The sequence below is a fragment of the Hippopotamus amphibius genome, chromosome 8 (genome assembly GCF_030028045.1).
Source record: "Hippopotamus amphibius kiboko isolate mHipAmp2 chromosome 8, mHipAmp2.hap2, whole genome shotgun sequence".
Taxonomy (NCBI): domain Eukaryota; kingdom Metazoa; phylum Chordata; class Mammalia; order Artiodactyla; family Hippopotamidae; genus Hippopotamus; species Hippopotamus amphibius.
Genome location: NC_080193.1, coordinates 38,306,227 through 38,327,850, shown reverse-complemented (window position 1 = coordinate 38,327,850; position 21,624 = coordinate 38,306,227). Strand labels below are relative to the sequence as shown.

Here is a 21,624-nt window from a genome sequence, read left to right as displayed (position 1 = left end):
ATCAAAATTAATTGCATTTCTATATACTAGCAATAAACTTGTGGAATCCAAAAATAAAAAGGCAATACTATTTACAATCATTCAAAAAAATATAGTGGTTTAATCTAACAAAACCTGTATATGTAAACTAAATAGTATAAAATTCAAATGAAGGAAACAAAAAAGCATCTAAATGATGAGATACATTATGTCTCAAAATGGACCTAAATAAATGGTGAGATACACCATGCATTGAAGGACTCAGCATAGTAAATATGTCAACCCCTTGCAAGTTATTTTACAGGCTTAATACAATTCCTATCAAAATCTGAGCAAGGGTTTTTTGTTGTTGTTGTTGTTTGGATATAGGACAGTTTATTCTAAAATTTCTATGGAACGTCAAAGGAAATAGAATAGCCAATATTCTGAAAAAGCAGAATAACAGGGTGATTTAAGATTTATTACATATCATCAGTAGTCAAGACTGTGTAGTATTCACAAAAGGATAGACAGACAGATCTATTGAACAGAATAGAGAATTCAGAAACAGCTCCACACATGTATGACCCACTGATTTTTGACAAAGGTGAAAAGACTTTTCAACAATTTGTGCTGGAGCAATGGATATTCATAGTAGAGAATTAATCTCAGCTTAAACCTCAGAACTTCTACAAAAATAACTCAAAATGGATTATAGAGTTAAATGTAAAATTGTAGAAATATAAAACTTTTAAGAGCTAACATAGGAGGAAATATTCTGGACTTATGGCTTGGTGAAGAGTTCCTAGATATGACACCAAAACCACAATCTATAAAAGAAAAAACAGACATCTGACTTTATCAAAATGAGAAACATAATCCAATTAGGAAATGGGAAAAGACATGAAGAGGCATTTCATTGAAGAGGATTTATAGATGGTAAATAAGCACAAAATGAGATGTTCACCATCACTAGCCATTAGAGAATGACACATTCATACTACAATGAGATATCAACATACACCTCCTAGAACAACTAAAATTAGCAACTGTGACTATATACCAAATACCAGAGAAACTGGCTTTCTCATATACTGCTGGTGAGAATGTGAAATAGTAGTAACATTCTGGGAAATAGTTTGGTAGTTTCTCAAAAGAAAAAAAAAAAAAAACTAAATTTACTCTTAACATGTGGCCAAACAATTATACTACTGGGCAGTTATCCCAGCGAAATCTTATGTCCACATAAAAACCTACACATGGTTGTTCACGGCAGTTCTATTTGGAGTAGCCAAAGTGGAAAACAACCCTTAAGTGAGCAGTTAAACATCTGTGATACCCTGGAATTCTACTTAGAAATAAAATGGACTGAACTGTTGATGTAGCCACCAGTTTGAAAGGATCTCAAGGGCATTGTGTTGAGTGAAAAAAGCCAGTCTCAAAATGGTCACACAGTGCGTGATTCTATGTATATAACCTTCTCCAAACAACAAAATTATAGCGATGGCAAAGAGATTAGTGGTTGCCTAAAGTTACGAGATGTTGGGGGAAGGGTGTGTGTATGACAATAAAGAGAGAACATGAGGGAAACTTTCATGATGATGGAAAAGTTCCATGTTTTGACATAGTGGGATGATGGTTACATGAACACACATGTAATAAAAAGATGATTAAACATACAATCCATCACAGTGAAGTTCCTGGATTTGATATTGGACTATAATTACACAAAATGGAACACTTGTGGGAAACTGGAGGAAGGGTATAGGAGATCTCTCTGTACTGTTTTTACAACTCTCTACAAAGCCGCTCTTATTTCAAAATAAAGAAGTATATGGGTATACATTATACATGTAAATATTATATGCATTACACACCTATATAATATGTTATAGATAATATATATAATATGTATACATGGTATATATATAGAAGATTTAATCTGCCCAGGTAAAGTATATTGACTTACCAATTAATATATATGAAATTTTGAAAAGAGAGGCTATTATAGATTTTTTATTATCCAGTCAGTGCATGTGAAGGCTCTTCGTGAATCCACACCGAGCTGGAGGTGTGGTAGTATGCGGTGTCTACTTTCCTTACACATGCTCTTACTGCAGGACCCCAGTTCACTCTTGAGCTTTCTCCTCTGCTCTTTTTTTTTTTTTTAAATAGGAGTTTGCATGGGAACCTAATACATAGTTTGTGCCTCTAAAATGCTCTGCTTTCAATGTTGACGTCACCTGGTTTCATTCTTGACGTATGCTGCTTCCCTTTATGAGCTTGTTTTATTTTTCCTTTTGTTCACTACCATATGCTCTGGACCTAAAATATTGTAATAAATCACAATAAAATTTTCAATCACTGGATGTATAAATAAGCATCAACTAATAAAGGAATTAGACAAAATTTTTGATAGCTACCAGCAAAGTGTAAGATGCACTGTATTGGGTCTCTGGAGGATATACAGGTGTTAAAGAAAAACAGAGGTGAATGGCTTCACCAACCACCTTTTTCTTTTCTTTTTCTTTAACTTGATTATCTTTAAAAAATTTTTATTGAGGTATGCTTGACTTACAATGTTTTGCACTTTTAAAAGTAATCCATTGATTGATTGAGTCATTGTACGTTTGCTTGATTTCTATAGTAAACATTTATAGGACAGCTAATATTGTTTAATCAAAGAGGAATGTACTTGAACGTTACGATTTACAAAGAACCATAGTGAGATAAACTTCTAATTCTGGAGTTTGGGAGGAAAAAGTGAGGATGAAACAAAAGGAATACATATTTAAAAAAAATAAGAATGTGGAGAAATGGGGAAGAGGAAGGAGAAAGAAAAACTGAAATACAAAAGGTAGAAGGGTAGACATGAGGTACAATGCCCTCACTCATCTTGGTCATCCATCATAACTCCTGAATAATGAAAAGCTTTTATGCAACAGTATAAGAGATCCATCCTGCAGGACATGATTCAGTACAACCAAAATAAAATAAAGGCAATTAGTGCAATGGTTTTCCAGGAGAAACTGACTGTTCTGCATTCTGCCACGTTGTGATATGCCTGTAGGAGGACAATTAAAAAATGGGAAAAAGGTGAATAAGAAATGAAGTTAATTAAAAATATATGTCATATCCAGATGAACTGATTTAAGTCATCCAAGTTGCAGAAAAACAATTTTAAAGATTCAACAATTTATAGATTATTGTATTTATTAACCTGTCCTAAGAAATCTAACGAAGATAATCTTTCCAATCAAAGCCCAGGGGAAACTTTAACTGTTTTATATTGGTAAAAGGTTGTCATAGAAAATTAAACATGAAACTATAAAGTTAGATTTTTCTAAATACCAAAATACAAGAAAACTAAATAAAACAGTAATTAACAAAAAAAAAATACTTGAAGGATCAACCAGAAATTAATAAAAATCACTACATTGAGGGGATAGGTGGGAAGAGTATAAAAGGGAGATAACTAGACATAAAATTTGCATAATATTACTTTTTATAGTTTCAAGTTTTGAAGCATATAAATTAGTTACAATTTCAAAAATAAAAATTAAATTATGAAGATGAAATTGGAAAAGAAGGGACCTAGGTGTGTAAAACAGATAATAAAACTACAGAAAGGAAAACCGTAATCTAGCAAAGTTTTTGCTGATTTTTTTACACATTTAATTTTGAAATCATTTTAGATTTACAGAAAAGTTACAAAATTGTATTAATTGCCCCCCACTTCCCCTAGTCTTTTCTCATATAATGTTAATATATTTTCAAAAACTGTGAAAGTAATATTGTCAGAATACTGTCAACAAGTTCATTCAAATTTCACAAGTTTTTCTATTTATGCCTTTTTTCCACAGAATTCAATCCATGGTATTCATCGCAGTTGGTCTTCACGACTCCATATTCAGGGTTAATGTGTGATGGTTTCTTGGTCCTTACCTGTCTTTCATGACCTTGTCAGTTTTGAAAGGTACTGGTCAGTTATTTTCTACAACATCCCTCAGTCTGGGTTTGTCTAAGGTTTTGTCATGATTCCACTGAGACTATGGATTTTGGGGAAGAACTCCACAAATGTGAAGAGCCCTCCTCGCTGTGTCAAACAGGGGATACAAGATCTCAGTATGAGTTAATTCTGATGATGTTAACATTGACCACTGGTTAACGCTGTACCTGCCAAGTTTCCCTACTAAAAAATAATATTATGTTTCTCTTGCCAGATGCTCTTTGTTAAAAGTGAGATACAGTCCAGCCCACACCCAAGAGGAGGGAATTTTTTTTAAGAACAAATTTATTGAGATACAATTCACATACCATACAATTCACCTATTTAAAGTGTACAATTTAATATTTTAAGTATATTTAGAAGGTATGAATAAACCATCTCACCATAACTTAATTTTAGAATATTTTGTTTCCACAAAAGAAACTCTGTATCCATTAACAGTTAATCCTCATTCCTCCCAACTCCAGTTGCTGTTTGTTTTTTAGAATCTGCAAAACTGAATGGCTGTGCCATCGGACATTCTCACCAACAATATATGACAGATCCAATTTCTCTGCATTGGAATTCAAGCACTTGGTGTTGTCAATGTTTTTTTTTTTTAAGCTCCTTATTGGAATATAATTGTTTTATGCTGTTGTGCCAGCTTTTGCTGGACAACAAAGTGAATCAGCTGTATTTATACATATGTCCCCATACCCCCTCCCTCCCAAGACTCCCTCCTACCTTCCCTATCCCGGCCCTCTAAGTCATCACCAATCATGGAGTTGATCTCCCTGTGTTATGCAGCAGCTTCCCACTAGCTATCTATTTTACATTTGGTAGTGTATATATGTCACTGCTACTTTCTCACTTCGTCCCAGCTATGGTTACCAAACAATTAGTTGGCATACATTAAAGTCAGTGCATCGATTAATAAATAATTTTAGGGGATATTTGGATTCTATTCAAATAAGCTTTTTCTTCTTTATAGTTCCCCACACTTTTTTCAGCATTCATCAGTGTATTTTGTCTGCAGTAGTAATTGTAGTGATTTTCTGTATTCCTCCCTCCTTCTCCGTTTATAATTTGGGCTTTTTCTGTAGGCAATGCATCCCTTCTTTCCATTCATTTATTTATTTATGCTACAATTTATTTATATCAGCATCAACTCCCTGATACTTGTTTTGTTATTTTGATTATAATTCATTATAATTCTATCATTATTTATGTTGCTACTCAGACTGCTCCAATTTCAGCCACTGGAAGCTATTGCACATGCCTCTTTTTTTTTTTTTTCTCTTCCTTAAATTCTAGAACTGAATGTGTCAGATTCGTATTTTCCTTGCTCTATTGCTAAAATTAGCCATTTCTCTAATGAGTTCATTTTCTTTTATTGGTGAATAGTGTTTAAAAATCAAATCTGCATCCCAGGTTTTGCTCACTATTACTGTGTTATATCTGTTTCTAGACCACCTCTGCAAAGAGATCATGGGTTATTTTCCATACATATAATAGGTATGGAAAATAACCCATGTAGACACATCTACATGTATGTCTCTATATGTATGTAGAACAACATAAACTGGAGTGCATGCCAATTTCTAATTCTAATCCAGTACCACAGTATTTATTCTAGCCTCCTCCCCCCTTGCTTATTTATAACTTTTATGTAGTAGGATACCTGGCTCCCCTTTTCCATAATTTATTTGCTGATTTGATCAATTCTGGTACACATGCAAAGCATTTTCAAAATTGATAACCTGTATCTCTGTGAGACACAAAGTTATCAATTAAGCAGAGCGTTTATGTGGAGTATCTTTTTATTGCCAGTCTTACAGAATACAGTCAAACCACACTTTTTCAAAGTTACCAAGCCAGCTCCTTTTTACTTACCACCCCTGGTGTGGATGTGCCATGCATGTACAAAGAGCAGATTCACTTGTCACAGTTCACTTTTCATCTTGGGATTCCACATCACCCTGGTTGATTTCTTAAAATTTGCATAACTTTCATCATTTTATGGGCTTTAGAAATGCACAGAATCATTTCCCTACCACCTTGGTATCATAAAAGTGGTTCAGTCACACTAAAATCTCCTTCTGTTGTCACTGTTGAAATCTCTTCCTATTTCCCTGACCCTTGGTGACAACTGATCTTCGTTTCTGTTGTTTATAGTTGTACCTTTCCGGAATGCCAGATAAAAAGGAATCACACAATAAATAGCCATTGAAGCTCGCTCTTTCACTTATCAAGTTCATTTACAATATATCCATGTAGATTAATAAAAATCAATTTTGTGTTCTTTTTTAATTGCTGACCAGTGTTTCTTTGCATGGATGTACCACAGTTTGTTTATACATTCACCTGCTGAAAATCATCTCGGCTGTTTCCAGTTTGGGGTCATTATGAGTAAAGCTGGTATAAATGCTTTCACATAGGTCTTGGCATGCATATGGTTTTAGCTCACTTGAATAAAAATGCAGAGGTGGTATTACTGGGTCCTAGTAAGTGTAAATATAACTTTATAAGTAATTGTCAATTTATTTTCTTTTTTAAAAATATTTCTTTCTTTCTTTATTTATTGGCTGCATTGAGTCTTCGTTGCTGCACAAGGGCTTTCTCTAGTTGTGGAGAGTGGGAGCTACTCTTTGTTGCTCTTCGCGAGCCTCTCATTGCAGTGACTTCTCTTGTTGCAGAGCACTGACTCTAGGTGTGCAGGCTTCAATAGTTGCGGCACACAAGCTCAGTAGTTGTGGCACTCAGGCTTAGTTGCTCCATGGCATGTGGGATCTTCCCAGACCAGGGATGGAACCCGTGTCCCCTGCATTGGCAGGCGGATTCTCAACCACTGCACCACGAGAGAAGTCCAGTCTAATTATTTTCTAAAATAACAGTGACATTTTCTACTGGAACCAGAAATGAATAAGAGTTTATGTTGCTCTGCATCTTCACCAGCATTTGATGTTGTGAAAGTTTTATGTTGTTGTTGTTTCTTTTGTTTTCTTTATTTTTGCCACTTTAATATGTGTCTATGACATTTTATCGGGATATAAATTTGCATTTCCCTAATGACAAAGAGTGCTTAGAATCAATTAGCATAGCTATTTTTCACACAAATTTAGTTGTTGGTGAAGTGTTTGTTCAGACATTCTGCCATTTTTTAGCAAGTTGTTAACTTTTTTACTGTTGGGATTTAGTTTTTTAAGACAATATTATGGATATGTCTTTTTAAAGTTATAATTTGCAAACATTTTCTCCCAGTCTTAGCTTTTCTTTTCAATTGTAACAATTTCTTTTAAGGTTGATACATCCAGCTTGTCATTTTTTCTCTTGTGGATAATGTTTTGTTGTAATAACTTATCGTATTCAAGGTCATCAGATTATCTCCCATAATTTCTTTAGAACTTTCATAGCTGCATGCTTTGCATTTATGTCTATAGTCAATTATGAGTTAAGTTCTGTATAAGGTGTGAGATATAAGCCAAACAATGTTTGTTTTATTTACATTTACTAGCTTAGTACATATAGATGTCCAGTTATTCTCATAACAGTTGTTGAAAATAGTATCATTTCTCTGTTAAATTGTCTTTGTACCTTTATCATAAATCTGTTCACTATTTTTGTGGGTTGAATTCTGGGCTCCTCATTCTGTTCTACTTGATCTATGGATCCGTCCTTTCACCAAAACCATAGTCTTTATCATGGTAGCTTCATTGTAAGACCTATGCAAGGACAGTATGGGTCCCAAATATTTGTTTATTTTTACAATTATTTGACTATTCTAGTTTCTTTGCCTTCCTGTGTGTATTTTAAAATTAGTTGTTAAAATCCACACAAAAAACTGTAGAAATTTGAGTAGTAGTCTACTATTCCTTTAGATCAAATTGGAGATAATAGACATTTTAATAACGTATCTTCTATTTCATAAATATGGTACATTTCTCAATTTTTAAAACTTTAAGTTATTCTCAAATATTTTATGTATTATTTTTTATACATACAGTGAAATTGAAAATAAGTGAAAACATATGTATTTGAGCAGTTTTTAAACTCCAAATTCAAATTTTAAAAATAATTATAAGATAATTAAGGTTACCTATTTTGTCTTGAGTTTCTAACTTGTGTTTTTTAAGGATTTGTTCCATTTCATTATATTTATTGAACTTATGGGCACAGAGTTATGTGTAGTATTTAATCCTTATCCCTTGAATATCTGTGCGGTCAGTAGTGATATCTCCTCTTTTCTTCTTGGTATCTGAAATTTGTGTCTTTATCTTTTTTCCTGATCAATCTTGGTAGAAGTTCATACATTGCATTGATTCTTTCAAAGTTTTTATTTATTGATTTGTTTTGAATTTTATTTATTTATGCTTGTTTTTACTGTTTGCTTGCTCTGAGTTTAATTTGCTCTTCTTTCTCTTGTTGCTTAAGATAAAAGCATAGGTAATTTATTTTAAATTGTGTTTTTTTCTAATACAATAATTTAGTGCCATCATTTTCCCTCTAAGCATTGCTTTAACTGAAGCTCAAGAAGTTTCACATTCTGTATTTTCATTTCATTAAATTTGAACTACATTTTATTTCCCTTGAGAGTTTCTGTTTGAACTATGAGTTATTTTGAAGTGTGTCACTTAATTTCCAACTATTTGGGGATTTTCTAGATATGGTTCTTTCTGTTAAATGATTTTTATTTTAATTCTGTTAGAGGTTAAAAACTAATTCATATGATTTAATTCCTTTCAGATTTGCTAATATTTTTTTTATGTGCCACAATATCACCTGTTTGAGTCAATGTTTCTTGTACACATAAGAAGATTGTATATTTTTCTGTTCTTTGTTGAGTGTCCTATACATGGCCCTTTTGTCCAGTTCACTAATGGTTTTGTTTAGGTTTCTATATAACCTATTGTATTTCTCACAAGTTGCTCAATCAATTATACATAGAAAAGTATAGAAACCTCCAACTATACTGTGCATATGTCTATATCACCTTTCAGACCTATTAGAGGTCTCATATATGAAGCTCTATTGTTAGGTATGTTGAACAGTTTAGTATCACCATATATTCTTGAAGAATTGACCTCTTTATCAATATGTTTGTTTTATTTCACTCCACTGTATGGATCCAAGTTCCTGGTCTATATTATACTCCTTCTCCTTGTACAACTTCCTTAAGTCTTCTTTGTAGTCTGTTCACAGTGGCTTTCCTCAGACTTTTTTTCTTTATTTGTCTTAGAAAAACTTTATTTTTCCTTCATTTTTTAAGACTACTGTCTTTGAATATATGATTTTGGATTGACAGTATTTTTTCCTTCAGTACTTAATTTTTTTTAATTTCTTCTTGTTTGCATGAATTATAAGTCACTTGTAATCCTTATTCCATCCCATTGTAAATGATGAATCCAACTCCATTATAGTTCAAGATTTTTTTTTTGTTTTCTAGTAATTTGAATATGATATGTCTATGCAAAAAATATTATGTTTATCTTACTTTGGTGTTCTATTAACTTTTTGAATTTGTGGTTTAGAATCTGCATTAATTTTGGAAAAATTTGGGAAATAGTTTCTTTAATATTTCTTCTGTTCCATTTTCTTTTCTCTTTTGGAGATTCCAGCTCCATGGATTTTAGAATGGTTTATATAGCTCTTGTACATTGCTTTTCACCTATATTATCTTTACTTTTTGGGTTGTGTAATTCTACAGACCTACCCTTTAAGTTCAGTGACTCTTAGCTGTATTGAGTCTACTGATGACCCTGTCAAAGGACCATCACATTACAGGATTTAAAAAAAATTCTTTCTTGTAATTTCTATCCCTCTTATAAATTTATGTCTTAATTTTGTTCTGATAATGGTATTATTTATTCATACTGTTTTATCTTGTTTTTTCTTCTATTTTTAAAAAAATCTTTTATTATTACTATTATTGAAAGCTAGACATGTTGTATAGAACATTAGATACCACTATGGTTGAACTTTAGCAAAGCTTTCTTTCTCCCAGACCTTAAGTATGGAAATTTATATTAATATAATCAGTAGTTCAGCTGAGTGTAAATTTTGATGTTGATAATATCCTAAGGGCACTACAAGCCTCATATTCTGCTTGTGGTTTATTTGGGTTACTTATGCTTGTGATACCTTGTATTAGTTTGTGGAGTAATTTGTCAGAGAGAATTGGTATCAAAGTTTTCTTCCTTTTTGCCTTTGAGCATTTCTGCTTTGTTTTGGATTTTTCTATTGTATTGCTTCTCAAATAGAATGGACCTGTTGCTTTTCTCCAAACTGCATTCACAGTAACTTTTTCTTGTTATTCCCCTTATTTCTTGACAGTGTGCTGATATGGCACAGGGAAGCAGTCTTTGGTATTCTGACTGTGTCTTAAATTGAGGCAAGCCCTGTGAAACTTTGGGCTTGTGACATTTGAGCGTGCTCCGACCCCTCCCTCAGCCGGGACGCTGGTCATAGCATATATTCCTGCCTCTCCTTGTGGGTAGAGTTTTTCATTTTTCATTCCCTATTCACATCCTTTAACTGCAATGGGTTTCCACCAGATCCAAAAGCTACCATTTTTATTTTCCCTTTCCTCTGCAGAGTAAGGCTTTTGCTTCATGATAAAAGAAATAAGGTTGATTTGAGCTGATATCTACTCCCAGCCATTGTCATGAGATAATCTTTCTCAAAATTCTTGCCAATTTTCCCTTTGAGGAAAAGCCCACAAGAAGGTCAAATTCCTCTATGCCCGATATCCCCATGCTAGCCAAGAACTGGACTTTACCAATTTATTAAAAATTTCCAGCTTAATCTCATTAGCTTGCACAGTTTGTCAGCATCTGCCCCAATAAGCAGTCCTCAGGTTGTATATCTCCCTGCAGGTTCCTTTCTCTCCCCAGATTTCATGTTAGTTGTTTACCCTTCGACCTCTTTTTTTCTATTGAATTCCAGAAGGGGAATTTATTTACCTTTTGTCCAGCTTTTTTTCTTTTCTTTTTTTTAAAAACTGAAGTATAGTCGATTCAAAATGTTCTATTAATTACTGCTGTACAGCAAAGTGATTCAGTTATACATATATACATTCTGTACTTTTAATATTCTTTTCCATTAGGGTTTATCATAGGATATTGAATACAGTTCTCTGTGCTATACAGTAGGACCTTGTTGTTTATCCATCCTATATATAAAAGCTTACACCTGCTAACCCTAACCTCCTACTCCATTCCCACCCTCCCAACCCCCTCCTCTTTGGCAACCACCAATCTGTTCTTGTCTAGCTTCTTACTTATTGTAAAGCTGAGAGCAATGCTTTTGTTTGCTCTGTCTAATCTCTGAAGTGAAAACCTCCTCTCAACTAAATTTTTAAAATGGCAAAATGATTTCATATCCTTAGTGGTATATAATCTAAGGACAAACATAACTATGAAGAAATATCAAACTTCAATTAGGTGGTTTATTTGTAGAAGTAATACTGGTATTGTAATCCTGAAATTATTTTATGAAAATTGTAATATGAAATAAGTAGGTACATATATTAATATCTGTAGGAACCAAGATTTCCTCCATAAAAGCAAATTTAAAAGTGAAGAAAGGAAAAAACCTTCCAATGCTAAATCTGAATTAGAAATGTCAACATGAACTCAAATATTTATAAGCATAAAAATAAATACATATTTTCTCTAACTCTACCCTAAGAAACATTAGAATTTTCATCTAACACAGATATTTGTTCCAAGTATCATTTCCTTCTAAAAGTTACTGAACCATTACAAAAGTAGCTTATTTTGAGGATGGGGCAGGGAAAATATAGTGTCAGCTTCAAGCACCTTGTTTGGCCAGAAAGCAAGCAGGTCCCCTAACACTAATGAGGTCATGCCTAAAAGGAAAATATGCTTTAATAAGAAAACCGTCATTTTGTAATCATTAAAGTAATACGCAAGAGTCATCATGCCTGCAAAATCATTTGTTGAAAATAGGGAACAAGACAATTACATTATCTCAAAATATCACCCCATAAACTGCTTCATATTGTACTTATGAAGGAACAGCATACCTTTAAAATGGAGATATCTGGTGTTTAGCAGCTAAACCATTTATCAAATTTAGCATCACCAATTTTTGGACTATCTGAAATCATATGTCTCCTAGCACAATGCAAAAAGTGTACTCTACATCATCTCTATAGTTTTCTTGCCAAGAAAAAGTGTTTAATGTGAAATTGATCATAAGTAAATAATCTGGCCAATTCAGAATATGACTGATTACACAAAGTAGTGGACTTTGAAACCTCAAGAGTCACATAATGAGAAGCATGGGGAATGTACCAGAATTAGAGAGATTAGAGACAGTAATCAAATACAATATATTAATCCTTTATTGAATCCTAAATTTTTTAAAAAGACAGTGAAAGCCACTTTCAGAGTAAATGAGGAAATGTGAATGTGGAATTTATAGTTGGTGAAAACAGAATTTAATTGAAATGTTGGAGGTGTGATGATGTTCTGAGTGGTTATGTAGGAAGTAATTCTTAAAAGGTACATGCAGAAATATAAAAGGTAAAGTGTAATATATGTTACTTATAAGAAAACACTACACATACATGGTTGCACTCAAATGTGGTATAAGTTTACAATTCATGAATCTAAGGTAAAAGGTAAATAGGTTTTCATTGTTCTATTGTTCAGACTTTTTGTATTAATAAATTTATTTCCAAAAAAGTTTGCAAGAGAAAAATTTGAAAAATGTACATAAATGGAAATAAAATGACAAGGTAATGTAATTAAATGGTAAATTCGTAGTAAGGAACCTACCAACTTTTCCACAAAGGAAGTGATCACGGAACCCCCAAAGTAGGTGAAAATTGGCATAATTATTTATATATGTCCAAAGTTTGGGTGTATCTGTTTTTGTATTTGTATAATCAAAACAAGGCATGCCTGTGTTTACAAAACAAGCATTTAAAACGTCTTCTGATGTCTTCCCATCTCTCCCCACCTTAGTCTTATTCTCTAGAAGCAATGTCTCTTACTGATTTCTGAGATTTCTGTTTTATTTTTTCTCCTGCTGTTTCTGCAGTGACGCCTTAGCATATAATTCTTTTTTTTCCTGTTTAATGTTCTAGCTAAATGCACAAATCAGAGGCTGTTAAAAAAATACCCTTAATTTCTTATACATTACAACCACTGCCTTAATCAACAGAGTTTAGAAAATATGATCATTCTTATTTGCAGTGGTATATAACCAGAGGACTCAATATTAAAAGATATAGGGGAAGTAATACGCAAGAAAAACAAAAGAAAAGCTGTCTGACTAGTAAAAAATTAGCCATACCCCACAGTGAGTGTAATAGTAGTCACCTCTCCAGAGCAGATGCTCCAAAAAATATTTACTGATTCAATTGTAAAAAGGTGTAGCACAAATCCTAGGAGTTCATATAATTAATAAATGATATAAAAATATTACTATCAATGACTGCTTCACTCCTTAACGAGTTTCCCTTCACTCTCCTTGCTCTTTCCAAGCTCCTTCCAATAATATTCAAAAGTTCCCTACTCAAGAGCACCCACTGACCTTGGTTTCTGAGCTTAGATCCAAAGAAGAAGTTTTATTAGGATTATCATTTCTCTATGCATTTGTTAGGAATTTAACTTTGGCCTTACCAACTGTTAGATATTATTACAGGACAGTCATTCTCAATGTGTGGTCACCAAGATGACCTGGAAAAGTGTCATAAATGTAAATTCCACAGCCCCTTTGTCCCAGACCTATGGAATCAGAAACTCTGGATGTGGTGCCCAGCAACCTATGATTTATTAAGCCATTTGTGTAACTCTTGGGTAAAATTTTAGAAACATATTGCTAGGGTAAAGAAGATCATATATATATGTGTGTGTGTGTATGTATATGTGTATATGTGTAGGATAATTTTTGTTCTTTGTGACTTACAGTAAAGTGTAGGAAAGTGTAAGGAAAACAAATGCAAAATAAAAATAAAATATTTCCAGAGTCAGAGTCATGAGACATGTAATAGAATAAATACATGCTGTTACAAGACATTCTATTGTATATTATAAAATCCATATATGTGGATTCTAAGATACATATCTTAACTTAAAATAAAATAAATAAAATTTTAAAGTGTCAAATAAAAATATATGGTCAGTTCTAACCAGAAGGAAAGAAGATTTCTTCATGGAAAAGATAATAATTATGAGTTAAAATCATGACCTGGAATTGGCCACCTCAGGACTCTAGTAAACTATGCAATTTTTTAATATTCTTCCAATTAGCTAAACATTGAATCCAGATGTCAGGACTGGCCTTCTTCCTGGGCAGCATAATTAAATTATGAAAACATTTCTGGTTATCTTGGTTCCCTCTGTAATCAAATCCTTATTCTGACCTCAGTGGGTGATGGGAAGACCCTGCACTCTTGTTTCTCTTGTTTCTACCTTTTTCCTTCTTGGATTCCCACCTGGAACCTACCACCAATGGAAAATGGTGACTGATGTTGACTGCCCAAGATTTTCTCACTATTCAATTTCCCAAAGCTGGCAGCACCCAACAACTTGAATTCCTTAAAATGTCCTACTTTGACATAGAATGGAAAGAGCTGAGTCTGCATCCCCTGCCCAGCCTCCCCACAACATACCTGGGTTTTGATTATTAGTTAATGTTCAACTAAGAATGGAACTCAGAACTGTGACTTTCCAAAGAAATGTTCCTTCTCTACTTTTCTTATAACTTCTGATGACTTTTTATTTATTACCTTTTAATACCTCTTCCTTTCTCTATTGCTCTGTCCTCTATATATAATATATGATAAGGTTTAAAATATTTATTACAGTATGAATAATATATTATATATATGAATGTGTGTAAATAAATATCTGTATACACTTAAAGACACCTATTTTAAGTGAATCCGTGCATGCATTAGTCAGGACTCTCCAGAGAAACAGAATCAGTTATATTTAATTATTTACATATATATTTATTTCTTTCAAAATCAGGCCCTTTATTTTTGGATTGTCACCAAAGGTCTTTTTGTGTGCAGATACATTGTGAAGTGTCAGAGGATAAGCAGGTCAGTTGGAGACAGGAGAATGACTATCAGCTGTACCAACCATTTCTTTACAGAAAGGAAAATCAGTCACACAAAGAATATCATTGGTTTTACTATGCTGGATAAAGAAAAGGAAGGGTGGTCCACACAAAACCTGGGGATCATTCTTCCAAGTGGCATCATTACAATGGCAGCAGTGGTGGCCATGGCCTCCATGCCTTCTCATTGACCTCCATGAAGGACCTTGTGCAGGACCTTGGACAGGCACAGGTCTCTCTTGGATGACGCTCCAGAAGAGTTGCCCTGGCCTGTTCCAAGGCATCAGTCATTCCCAGACTGCAGACTGCAAAGAGCATACTCCATGTCATATCTCTCCTCCAGTTTAATTCTAAAGAGGGAAACTGCCACCTCTTCTTCAACCATCATGTCTGGTTTTATCTATTCTATGAATTTCTCATGAGTAAGTTATTATTCCATCTTTTTTCCAACTGGTCTTTTCATCTGGAAGCATGATGTATGTATTCAGTGTCTTGCCACTGTAGGGAAGCACCAAAATTTTGGTGAGTGGTTCTGTATAGGTCCTTTTAGATGTAAATTCCTTAAACATCGCTTGCACGGGCTTGTCTTTGTTCTTGCTGAATTTCCACGGTCTTTCCTTGGTCTGCACTTGGTAAGCTGATGGGCCCAGTTTCCTTTGAATTAGATGGCATTAACAGGAATAAGATTAGTCACTGAATTAACTGAATTTGGAGACAGCAACTCTATAATTTTACCTTTTATCTTTTGGCTACCCAGGTATTTATGTGTTTTCTGGACTCCTCTGAAATGTTGCTAAAGTCGACTCTTCCATCTCTGCTTGGTAGAATTTGCAGTAGGAATCTCTGAAAGATGAGAGGAAATCACAAGACTTTTCTCCAAGGAGCCTGTTGGCTGTTCTAAGCAAGTACTGTGTGCCAATCCTGTTAACCTTGATAAAAAGCAACTGGAAAGCCTGGTGGACATCTTCACCTCTGCCTCCACTTTTATTTTAAGAAAGTGCCTGGGACACCTGGGCTGTGATTCTTCCACTTGCTCTGATGAAAACCACAGCCAGGGCAGAGAAGATTCTCATGGGGGAGAAAACATGTTTCTCAGTATCAGCACAAGTCAGAAGTATAATACTTATGTTTTGTACTTATGTATAACATAATTATATACATATATATTATACACAAAATGTGTACCATACTATTTTGTAAATACTCAATTATCATTACCTAATTGCATGTGTGTGTATGTATATATATATATATATATATATATATATATATATACATTATATATGTATGTGTCTGTATATATATATATATATAAGCTATATGTATCATAGCTAATATATATTTATATATATATTTTTCCTTTGGAATAAGGAATTGATTCACATGATTATGGAAGCTGAGAAGTCTCAAGATTTGTAGTCACCAAGCTAGAGAAGCAGGAGAGCTGATTGTGTAGCTCCAGTCTGAAAGCCAGTAGGCTGAAGACACAACAAGATAGGATCCAATGTTTCAGTACCAGGGCAAAGCCAGGAAATGACTGATTTCCCAGAGAAGGCATTCAGGTGGGAGGAGTTTTTCTTTCTCAGCCTTTTTGTCCTATTCAGGTTTGCTCTTTAGGAGGAGCTCACTCACAGTGGAAAGGGTAATCTCCTTTACTTAGAGCACTGATGGAAATCTCATCCTGAAGCACCCTCAAGACACATCCAGAGTGATGTCTGACCAACTCTCTGGGAACCCTGTGGCCCAGTCAAGCTGACAGATAAAATTAGCCATCATAAGACATAATTAAATAAATTAATCTTTGTATTTGGATATTCACCAGGAATATCATTACTTATTACCTTTATTTTAAAAAATCTTTATAAGCAGATATTATCATTTGAACTACAAACCTGCATAAATTTTAGACAAGAAAATCCTCCACCTCCTGTTTATGTTCCAGGCTAAGATGCTTCTTTTACAGTATTGAAAATTTTTCTTTTTTAGGAGGATTACTTTGCGTGAATCTTTTTTTTTAATTAATTAATTAATTTTATTTATTTATTTATTTATTGGCTCTGTTGGGTCTTCATTGCTGCACTTGGGCTTTCTCTAGTTGCAGTGAGTGGTGGCTACTCTTCCTTGTGGTGCGCAGGCTCCTTATTGCGGTGGCTTCTCTTGTTGTGGAGCAGGGCTCTAGGCACATGGGCTTCAGTAGTTGCAGCACACAGGCTCAATAGTTGTGGCTTACAGGCTGTAGAGCACAGGCTCAGTAGTTGTGGTGCACAGGCTTAGTTGCTCCGCAGCATGTAGGATCTTCCTGGACCAGGGATCGAACCCATGTCCCCTGCATTGGCAGGGAGATTCTTAACCACTGAGCCACCTAGGAAGTCCCATATTATTGAAAATTGAAAAGAAGATTCTGGAAGTGGGTCAGTGGACAATCAGAAAGCCTCCTAAGGGTAAACTCATTTAAAAGTGGGCCAATCATCTTATGGGTCTTCCACCCACACCCAAAAGCAAGTTTTACAAATGTAATGAGCTTGAACTTTTCTTCAAATTCATTTTCTATCATGAAGAAAAATATTCTGCCTTCAGATGAGTGTCGTTTTCTCATATTCTATTTTAATTATCCTCTAGATACACTACAATGTATTTTATATTAAAATAAAAGTGAAATAAAGTCCCTTTTAAATCAGCATGTGGAACAACTCCAGAAATGATTTATAATACATTCATTCATTCTGGGAAGGCTATCACATCTGGATCTGTCACATGGGATTTTTTTTTCCCCCTCAAACTGTGGACTTTGTTTCTAAACCACTGAGATGACAGTTTTCCTCTGAACCCAAAGCTCACATTCTTTTTCATTTTTGGAGACCTCTCACTGGCTTCAAAGAGGAGATACAAGGAAGAAGGGCTTCTTTAATTCTTAGGAACTGAGGCAGAGGTGCTTTTTCAGCATTTAACAATACAAAGAAGGAGAAGAAAAGATGATCATAGCTAACTTTACTGTAGCAACTGATTGCAGGGGGCAAATTGCTACCTCAAACAGGAGCTAGATGCTTCAGGCATTGCCTCAGTTCTAGTCCTCTTTTCTTGAGCACAGATAAGGGAAAAGAGATGTATGGTTGTCATTTTATTCTCTGCTATTATTTAATAGAGACATTCATTCAAGACAAGTGGGACTTTATTAGGCAAAAATAAGTACAAATGTGAATCATCTCCTCTGGTCTTGTGGAAAGCCTCCTTTTATACGTACTCTGAATTAATGCAACAATCACTTTCCATGAGCACTGTTAAAATACCATTAGGGTCACAAATTTACTTACGGCTCTCATCTTCTGAGAGTTTCTAAGTAATGAAAACTAGGACTAGTGCAGAGAGTATAAAGAGGAGGTGATTTTCTCTCCTCTTGCAGATGGAAAATGTTCAATAAATGTTAGCTGTCATCATTGCTCTTACGAATATTAGTTTTCATTTCCCCTCTCATTCCCCAGTTGAGAGCTGCCAGCCATCCCAATGCCACCACCAACACACACACACACACACACACACACACACACACACACACACACCTACATACTGGCAAAACAACAGCCCACCCATTCATATTTACACTCAGAGAAATCCAACTGAAAGATTCCACACTGACCCATTCACACGAAGGTTAATGTACGTCCCTGTACCTGAAGATAAGAAGAATGCCTTCCTCAGCCCCTCCCCAACCATAAGAATACAAGACAGAGAGGGGGGAAAATGGCAAACTTTCTCCTTTGTTTCATACTGCCAAGAGATCCCTTTATGACGCAAAGGAATAAGCCTAGATTTTTTGAGTCAAAGAGACCTGAATTTGAATCTCAGCTTCCTACTTTACTAGATCTGTGATCTGAATTTAATATACTTGTCTATAAAATGGAGCTAGTGAGAACCCACATCATAAGATGTTTCCTGTACCAACTCATGTCTCAGGGATTTAAGATCAGTGACTATGAATGGGTCCAGGCTCTGCTAAAAATGTCCATCGAATTTCTCATAATTAAAAGTTAGAAGATTGGGCTAGAAAATCTTTTTCCATGGTACCTTATGGCACAATGAAATCATGTTATATATAAATTCCTGAAGTTCCTAGTTATATGATAATCCTTAGTCTTTGGGAATTGCCATGAACTTGACATCAATCTTTTTTTTTTTTTTTCCTAATTTCCCCAGTGATTTTTTTTTTTTTTGGCTTTCATTTAACATCTTCGCAGGTTGCCAAAGCACTGTAGGCTTAAGCTTCAGTCTTTTAAGGTTGTATCTTATGAATTTAAGTACCCTCACTGCATGAGTTAGAGCCAAGGTAAGGATTCTTCTAGATGTTTGCTATACTTATTCCAACTATCAATATATGCTTAAGAACTGGGGGATAAACATAGAATGGGTTTACAGACCCATTCTGAGACTATCTCAGTTCAAAACTCCATCAGTCCTGCCATTTGCAGCAACATGGATGAACCTAGAGATTATCAGACTAAGCGAAGCATGCGAGACAGGGAAAGATAAATAACATATGATATCACTTATATGTGGAATCTGCAAAAAAAAAGATACAAATGAACTTATTTACAAAACAGAAATAGACATACAGACATAGAAAACAAACATGATTTCCAAAGGGGAAAGGCAGTGGGAGGGATAAATTAGGTGTTTGGGATTAACATATACACACTACTATATATAAAATAGATAACCAACAAGGACCTCCTGTATAGCATAGGGAACCATACTCAATATTTTGTAATAACTTATAAGGGAAAAGAATCTGTAAAAGAATATATGTATATATGTATAACTGAATCACAACTGTATATATATATATATATATATATATATATATATAACTGATGTATATATGTATATCTGAAATGAACATAACATTGTATATCAATTACAATTCAAAAAAAGAGAAAAACCCAAAACTTCATCAATTCTGAGTGACTAGCCATGCTGCCCTTATGATTTCTCAGGGTTAATGTTAGCTCTGAAAAGAGAGTTGGGCAAATATTGAAAAGTAAAACAAGAATCAGCCTTTCTCTTTATAGTACTGAGCATGTAGTTTTTACTATTTTAAACTAAACACCCTGGCAACACCTTCCTAAAGTTCTGAAATTAGATAGTTTTATTTTCGTTAAATTGTATATGATTTTAAACAAACAAACCAAAAAGCAGCTGAAGATAAGAAGAAACAGATTGTGCATCTAAGCTCCTAGGAAGACAATAAACTGGAATCCATCTGGGTATTTATTTAGTCAAAGATTTCACAATTTTCCAAAATAGGGAAAAGCATGATAATTCCTTCCAAAACACAACTAAGTGCTGCACTCAGGCCACGTGACTTTCCGTTTCATTATTGCCACCCTAGGAATAATACCGGGAATCATGGAACACAATGTATGCTTCATTCCAGCCCCACTTTCCACCCCCAGCCCTCTCAAAGACCCTACCCAAGGTCTCTGCCACTGGATACTCAGAATAGCCCAATCTAACACAACTTATTTTCAAAAATGGAGCCATTGTTTTCTGTATATTTCAAGTTGAATAGCAAGCATGATCTGTCTTCATGTTTGCTGTTCTATCTTCACATTAGATCCTTTAACACTGATCGTATATGTTGCTTTTTTAAATAAATTTATTTATTTAATTGGCTGTGTTGGGTCTTCGTTGCTGCACATGGGCTTTCTCTAGTTGTGGTGAGTGGAGGCTACTCTTCATTGTGGTGTGCAGCCTCCTCATTGGGGTTGCTTCTCTTGTTGCAAATCACAGGCTCTAGGTGTCTGGGCTTCAGTAGTTGTGGCACATAGGCTCAGTAGTTGTGGTTCATGGGCTTAGTTGCTCCACAGCATGTGAGATCTTCCTGGGGCAGGAATCAAACCCGTATCACCTGCACTGGCAGGCAGATTCTTACCCACTTCGCCACTGAGGAAGTCCGATCATACATGTTTTAAAGCCCCTATGATGTTTCCAAAATTTAGGTGACATCTGGGTCTGCCTTGTTTTCTCTTCATTTTTTTCTTATAATTTTTATGGAATTCTGGTTACTGTGCTCAGAAGAATAGTAAAAACTGAGGTAAATAATTTTCTCATCCATCTTTTCTCTATGTGAGGAATTGAGTCTTTAGTCAGTGGTTTAGGGGCTTTGGGATTTGTTGCTGATATACTTACCTTCAGGGCACCACAGATTTCAGACATCTCCAGGGGTGGGATGCAGGTATGTAACGCTTAGAGTGGGACCTGTGGCTCTATAATATGTTTTTTGAGAATTCAGTCACCATCCTCTGCTGTCAGTTGCCCTTGCACACCTGCCCATATGTACTCCCTTCATGCTGTTGCCCTGGTATTAACACTAGCCTACTTCTGCTCATGGCTTTGTATCAAGTTATACAGAGGGAATGTTCTTGCTTGGTTCTACAGGTCCAGTCTCAGTCTTAGAGATGTCTTCTGATCTTGGACTACAGGAGTCAGAATTTTTGTGTTTCTTCCACTTTATTTCAGCCAAAGTCTGCCTAGTGTTTGGGAAGGGGAGTGGTTTTGAAAGGAAAGAGTTCCGTGACATTCACCCAGTT

At 34.7% G+C, this 21,624-nt stretch overlaps 1 pseudogene; it reads right to left on the bottom strand.

Annotated features, from left to right (window-relative positions):
* Nucleotides 1–15,024: 15,024 nt before the first annotated feature.
* LOC130859154 (serpin B6-like) lies at nucleotides 15,025–21,250 on the bottom strand (annotated as a pseudogene).
* Between the last annotated feature and the right edge of the window lie 374 nt (nucleotides 21,251–21,624).